The following is a 7,564-nucleotide window of genomic DNA, read 5'->3' as shown; positions in this document are numbered from 1 at the left end:
GGAGCATAAGGGCTTGGTGTAAATGATGGGATTGCCAAAAAAGTTCCATGATAGAAGACATGAAAGATGAAATGTCTTGCTTTGAAAACATCATCAAAAGTAGATAGAACTGGATGTAGGCAACCAAAATCAACTGAACTTTGCATAATCGAACATGCAAGGGCCATATAGCTAGCTTCCAATATTCCAATTTGTTCTCAACAAACAAGTACAAATCCATATGTTGGCCATAAAATACAATGTAACATAGTGGAAGAAGCTTAGATTTTGGAAAATTGACTTCTAAACCAATAGCCAACCCATACAAGGAAAGTGCACTCAGGGCGGTTACACACCGCTCGACACCTACCCAAGCGAATTGTCAGGTATAAGGATGTGATTGCATGGACATACACCAATTTGAGGGGAGTTCCTCGTGAACTGTGCCAGCATAAGACACCTTTCATGCCAGATGCTAAGCCAATCCGATAGCAAAGGTACATAATGAATCCTAATTATGCCAAGCAAGTCAAAGCCGAGTTAGATCAACTCTTACAAGCTAGATTTATATATGCCATTGACCGTAGTGATTGGCTTTTCCTATTGTATTTTTGCCTAAGAAAAATGGAAAACCGAATGACCAAAAAATTCCAGATCCATTCCCAATATCCTTTACTGATGGAATTTTGGATCATGGGTAGGGCCTTGGTTACACATTAAACGGACAACCTAATAATAAAAGGTTCTACAATTGTGCAACAAGGTGCATTTTGCCTACGTGGCTTAGGTGAAAGAGATGTGGATTGGATGGCAAGAGTTCAATTCCTGACATCACGCAATGGGGGGATAGTGCCCGCCCATGATGATGAGTGTCCCCATTTTACGTGACCAAATGCCCAATGCCACATGGATGCCATGTAAGGCATTGCAAGCTGGGCAGGGCACTGAAGTGTAATCGCGGTCTCATGAGGTAGGAAAGATTCCCTAGCCGAGAGAATCGAATGGAGGTAGGTGAAGGCCCAAACTACCAAAGTTGTCATTGCTCGAGGATCCTCTATCATTTCTAAGCATACTTCTAGAGTCCAAGAGGCATAGTTAATGCTTGGAACTGATCGGCTAGTCTATTTCCCAGAGATTTCCAACTAACCTAGCAGTGGCGAAAATGAAAATCGACTAGCCAATAAGCTCCAAGCATTAACTAACCTAGTAGTGGTGAAAATGAAAAAAAAACTAACCTACTAAAAGTGATGAAAATGAAAATTGACGAGCCAATCAGCTCCAAACAACCTGAGCAACCATTTTCTCTATCATTGGTACTTCGTTTGGTTCTCTTCTCAAAATGTTCCTCAAAACTAACCTAGTAGTGGCGAAAATGAAAATTGACTAGCCATTCAGCTCCAAACCTAGAGGATTCTCTCGTTCGTTACTTTGTTAGCACTGCCCTGCTAGGGGCAGCCTTAGCAATGAGAACGAGTTGTGTTTAAAGCAGAGATGAGCCATGTGGTTTCTTTTTTGCCTACCCTCTGGGTAGCCTTAGCAACATTTCAATTTGGGCAAAGCAAAAATTAGGCATTTTTAGAATTTTTGGAAGTACATTTTTCCTCTTGGACTTGAATGGAGTCTCTCTCTCTCTCTCCCTCTCTCCCTCTCTACCCTGCTTTATCTCTCAAAGTCTTCCTACCCTCCACCCCGACTTCTCTCTCTCCCCCTCCTTTATCTCTTGGAGTCTTCCTCCACACCATCTTGAGTGGATTCTTTTTTGTTTGCTTTTTTGATCTTGGGTAGGCCTTGTAAATGATTAGATATCATTCACCTTGTTTGGTTGAGCATTGTTGGCGTGAGGTTTTCATTCCTTGTTTTGCTCTCCTACCTCTCTAGCCCTCCTTCCCTCTCCCTCTCCCTCTCCCTGTCGCTCTAGTCTCGTGTTCCTTATCCTCGTCCCTCCCTCCTTGCCTCCCTCCCTCCCTCCCTCCCTCGCTCTAGGCAAGCATAAAACTTCCTTGAGCTCAGCTCCCCATTTCTTGAGGATTCTCTAGTTGGGCATTCTCTATCATTGGTACTTGGTTTGAAGAACGTTCCTGTGAGCTTGAGCTCCATCGTCGCCATGGCCTCCCAGCCTCTCCTCGCAGGCCGCGTTGCCATCGTCACGGGTGGCTCTCGTGGTATCGGCCGCTCCGTCTGCCTCGCCCTTTCCCGCCATGGCGCCTCCGTTGTTGTCTGCTACCAAGGTAACTCTTCCTCCGCCTCCGAAGTCGTCTCCCTCATCCATCGATCCTCCGGTTCCGCCATCGCTGCCCAAGCCGATGTCTCCAACCCCTCCGACGTCCTTTCCCTCTTCGACAAGGCCATTCAAGCATTTGGGCACGTCAATATCGTCGTCCACCTCGCCGGCATCCTCCTCAGCACCTACCCTCCCTTGGAAGACACTTCCTTCGAGGATTGGAACAAAACCATGTCTGTCAATGCCACGGGCACTTTCCTGGTGTGCCAGGAGGCCGCCAAGAGGGTCGTGCCTGGGGGAGGAGGCCGGATCATCACCGCCAGCTCTTCCATGGTACATATACTGAAACCTGGTTATGGGGCTTATGTGGCCAGCAAGGCTGCCGTAGAGGCGCTTACCAAGATGCTGGCGAAGGAACTGAAGGGAAGGAAGATCACAGCCAATAGTGTAGCTCCAGGGCCTGTGGCCACTGAGATGTTCTTTGCAGGCAAAGACGCGGCAACAATCGAGAGCTTCAGAAATTCTCCTCCTCTGGAAAGACTGGGCGAATCAGAAGATATTGCTTCGTTGATACTGTTTCTTGTGAGTGATGGTGGAGAATGGGTGAATGGTCAGGTGATCAGGGCCAATGGAGGGCTTGCTATTTAAAAGAACTTGTAAGCTTACCAGTAATTTTGTAAATATCGAGAGTTGTCAACAGCCTAAGCGGGTCCGTCTTCTCATCATTATCATTAGACACAGGCTAGATAAACTATCGGAAACGATTGACCTGTCTGCATGGATTCTCATCACTGATAAACTATCCGTAGCGATTGACCTGTCTGCTTGAGTTCTTATCAGCATCACATAAAAATCGAGCTGCCCAACAAGTGTCCTCTTTTGTTTATGGCTGTACGTCTGTATCCTGCTTTCCATTTTAACTGGTTACTCAATGGCAGACCCGCCCTGTAAGATAGCGCTGAACGCTTTTAAATCATGTCGTTCCTACTGCTTCCAGCTTATTTCAACCACTCTTTCATTCTATAGATATTGATTTCATCATGCATTTTTTCCTTTTGTTCTCCTTGTTGAATCCTATTGAATCCGATCGTCCACAGTCAATACAGGTATGGAGGGTAGGAAAGTATATGGTTTCTCTATACAGAGTCATTAAAGATCTACATGCTCTCTCTCTCTCTCTCTCACACACACACACACACACACACACACATTTTTTGTGATTCTCTCTCTCTCTCTCTCACACACACACACACACACACACACACACACACACACACACACGCTCGGTGGCTCGCTTACACTTTGGTTTTCATGAACTTGGATTTATGTTGAAGGGCAGAAGCTTGCTTGCATATTTACCCCAGGTTCTCGGTTCCTTAACTCTGGGTCTCGGTCCTAGTTCTTGGTGCGAAGTTTTGGACTCTGGCGTGATTACCTTGGGTTGCAGGTTCGGATAAAAGAGTTTCAGAGTCTGGGATTTGGGTTCACATGTTCCAGATGCTTGATTCATTTGCTCCAGGCTCCAGTTTTACTTTCTCTGGGTTTTGGGCTCCAGACTCTTTGTTGATATTGGGATTGAATGTCTTATCCAGTCAGGGGTGATTCCCCACACATGTTAAAATGTATGTTGGGCTCAGAGAGAGAGAGAGAGAGAGAGAGAGAGAGAGAGTGCAATAGACAATGCAACAAAGAGAATTAAATAATTCTGATGATACAAAATAGAGAGGGAGGAATGACTGATAGCTTTATCCACCTGTGTGCTCAAGTGCAGACCTTATATTACGATCTAGATAGACTCTGGATGGAGGATGTACTAAGAATAGAAGGCTTTGGATGTTGACAAGTAGTGGGACGCCTTGGGAGCTGCTGCCTGGCCTTTATGTAGTAGTTGGCGAGGTGATCGAGACTTGGTCAATTTTGTGGTCAATTGTGCTGCAACCCCCACGTTTTTTATCATGACTGCATGGCTCACCAACCATGCAGCTCACTGATCAAGTCTATCGCTTCGAACATTCATCATAACTTTGACTACCTCTGTTCAGTTAGCAGTGAGCTAGGTCTTCATAAGCCATCTCCTAACCATCAATGGCCACAACAATGATCCCTTCTAAGCCAGTGCTCCTACCAGCAGCTATGGCTCATAATGGGGGCCTCACAAGTGTGCGCAATTTACCATTGGTAGATACATGGAGAGTATTTTACGAGATGAGCATATGGATGCGGGTGTGAATACCTTTCTAAAAATGGAGGTTGAGTTGTGACCTACCCCTGAAGAGAGTTGACTATGTTGTCATTTTGAGACTGCTCTTTAAGAATTGGATCCAGGAACGATGGGCTCAGTTTGTTTGCCAATGGTGTGATTGTCTCATTTCGAAAGTTCTTTTCTGAATAATTACTTTATGCTATGATAAAATAATTGTGTAGGCCAAGAGACTCTGCGGGTCTTTAGAAACCCAGTATAGCTGCTTATGCTTGGGCACTAATGACGACATAAGTGTTGCTTTGCTTGCTAAGTATGTCTTCCTTTTGTTTTTCATAAAAGTTTTTGTTTACCTCTTTTTTCTTCTCTTTCATTTTCTCTTTTATTTTCTTTGTCGATTTTTTATCTTTAGAACAACAAAAATTCTAAATTTGTATGATTGGACTTATTCTAGTCTTACAAAGGTATATGATAAAATAATTGTGTAGGCTTAATTGTGTAGGCTGATTGTCTAGGACTCAGTCCGTTTATGGATCATTTCTTACAAGCATGACAAATTAGATTTATGCTTTGCTCAAGTGCGATAACAAGTAGGTTGGTTGACACCTGTCTTTCCAATAAATTCTAACACATGTTTTTGTTGGATGGCAGGTACCAGATCCACATGCATATAAATTTGGGCTTCTTTTTTTTGACATGTACTTTTCATATGTGGATTGTCTGGGACGAGCCAATTGTGGACAAACAGGTCTACCAAAAAAGTTTTTTAACTCTACAGAAACTTATTTATATTCTTTTGAAGAATATGTATATAGAATACATTTTTAATTTTATATTTTGGTACATGTACGGTGGAAAGTAAGATATCTATTAGGTCAGGAGGTGTTGACACATACACAAACATGACCGTAACACAATGCTATTTCCCAACCTTCATGGGTTGAGTTTGCTAAGATATGTGCTATGGCATGTTGGCTATAATTGACATCAATATGTACTTTACCAAATGGATTGTGATATGGTGTTTATATCTCTTGCAAATTCACACTGAAGACCATTGCATGTAATAATTGATAGGTTTTTATAACACTCGACCATTTTTCATGCTGCTACTTTGCCAATTGGATTGTGATACATAATAACGGTTTTTGAATCCAACCCACTTGGAAAATAGGTATTGTTAGAATAGTCACTGCCCCACCTGTGAGCCCCCATCTCTGGAGCGTAATGAGGTTAGGAATTCTGTATAGGATGGGGGGATTTAAGAGGCTGCCATGTGGGCACAAGTTACTGATGCCACATCTGGGGACAGGAGAGAGCTGGACCTATGGGCAGTATATAGGGCTAGATATAGTAGCAACTATGGCTGCCAGCTGGGCAATAGATAGACTGCCACGTGGGCAGCAAAGCCTTCTTCACAGGTTGGCAGATCTGCAAATGGAAAGGCTGGATCTGATGGGTTGGATCTCAGCCACATGGGCTTGTGCAGGCTGGAAGAAAGAGCAAGAGAAGCAGAGGCCCAGCATGTGGGCATAGAGTGGTATGAGCTGAGGGCTTCAATAGGGCTGAGAGGTTACATAGCTCCTGCCACTGGTTGGCTAGCAGCAGACTGGTTGGCCAGTCTGCTAGGCCGGTGGGACCAGAAGGGGCCGGAAGGGGCCAGCAGGTCTGTCAGCAGGAACTGAAGGTCACTACAGAGCACACAACTAGTAAAAGTGCCAGGTAGAGTTTGGAGCAGATTGGCGGCTCTCCACTGAGATGCCAAGGTAGTAGGATTGTTGCAGGTGTTGGGGATTCTTGGGAGCACGCTTTGGAAGGTTGCTACTTATATTGGGTGCAGTTATTTTGGTTTGTCTTTACTGCCATTCATTTCTTTAGATCTGAGTGTGTCATGTCCACACGTCACCTGAAGTAGGTTACACATGTATGGTTGCTTTGATTCAAAGTACTGTTGGTGCCTAGGGTTAAGCTATTAGATGGCAACCTCCTCTGTGTAATTCAAACTTGGTATCAGAGCAAATATTTGGTACACGTTTATATTTTTTTACATAGTATTAGAGCAAGGGGAGTAGGGAACTAAGATTGAGATTTTAAGAGCCTAGGAGATAGCATATGCGCAGTCTATGTATATCTATATATCCTGCACGAGAGACATCATAAGAATGGCAACCATCATGAAGAGGACTAAAAGGATTCAAAGATGCATAAGAAGAAAGTCAAAAATCAAGGACAACATATTGAAATAGAAAAATGAATCTCCAAAGTCAATGCCAACACACAAATCTAAAAGTCAGAATGTGACAAATCAATTTTAGTCTATCCAAATTATATATATCAAGATATTATAAATTTGGGAGAAGATAATTCCCTACTTTAACAAAGATGAAATTAGTCTTGACATTATGCCATGTATAGATGAACACAGTTTATCATGTCTAACAAAATGCGCCAAGTTCTTGATAGGACCTTGAAGAAAAGAAGTCCCTTTGATCAATATATAAGAATATGCAAACCTTACAAAGCAACATATACACAAGCACGAGTTGTGGTACTTCTAGAGGCTCCAGATAACTTTTGATGCAATAATGGCTTTGACAAGCGACACGTTTGGTAGGGATAAGGGGGATGTGGTGATGGATTCGACGAGCGAAGAGTCTGGTATGGATAAGCAAACTTTTAGGTAAGATCCCCTTTGTAATTCACGCTAGTCTTTTGAATGACACGATGAGGTGGCTTTATGCTAATGCAATTGTAGGACATGTGCATGGTCTTAGATGCCTTGCAACCTTCCTAGAGGGCTCAATAAGAAACACTTGGTCTGAAATATTAGATTCTCGCCTGGTTTCCCTCTTTGAGAAACTTGAGATGTCGAATGCAGTTGTCAAGAATGGGACATGAACCATTCGAAATCAGCCCCTCTTTTTTCAACTATGAAACCTTGCTTTTTTGCCAAATATACATCCTCCGTTGAAAACGCCTATGTGGGTGGGATTGCCGGATCTGCCTCTTTTGCTTTCCCTTCAAATCGAGACTCTCTACTCTCCTCTAGCACAGTTCCTCGGTTTGAAGGCTGAGAAATTCATAAATCCTAGAGGCAATCCTCAACCATCCGTCCCAATGGATCTGGTTGTTAATCCTCTAAGTGTGCCTTGATTAGAGGATGG

General features: G+C 43.4%; 1 pseudogene across 2 annotated transcripts; it reads left to right on the top strand.

Annotated features, from left to right (window-relative positions):
- The first annotated feature begins 1,964 nt into the window (after positions 1 to 1,964).
- On the top strand, positions 1,965 to 5,445 carry LOC147904773 (short-chain type dehydrogenase/reductase pseudogene; annotated as a pseudogene). 2 transcript variants are annotated; one of them, XR_015543302.1, is made up of 2 exons: positions 1,965 to 2,856; positions 5,052 to 5,445. The product of XR_015543302.1 is annotated as a short-chain type dehydrogenase/reductase pseudogene, transcript variant X2 (transcript). The 2 variants fall into 2 exon arrangements; XR_015543301.1 differs by having other exon boundaries at positions 1,965 to 2,909.
- The last annotated feature ends 2,119 nt before the right edge of the window (positions 5,446 to 7,564 follow it).

The sequence above is a fragment of the Dipteris shenzhenensis genome, chromosome 2, assembly GCF_047967505.1.
Source record: "Dipteris shenzhenensis isolate YYH24624 ecotype China chromosome 2, Dip_SZ_1.0, whole genome shotgun sequence".
Classification (NCBI taxonomy): domain Eukaryota; kingdom Viridiplantae; phylum Streptophyta; class Polypodiopsida; order Gleicheniales; family Dipteridaceae; genus Dipteris; species Dipteris shenzhenensis.
The sequence above is the reverse complement of the archived record's forward strand: the minus strand, read 5'-3'. Positions and strand labels throughout refer to the sequence as shown.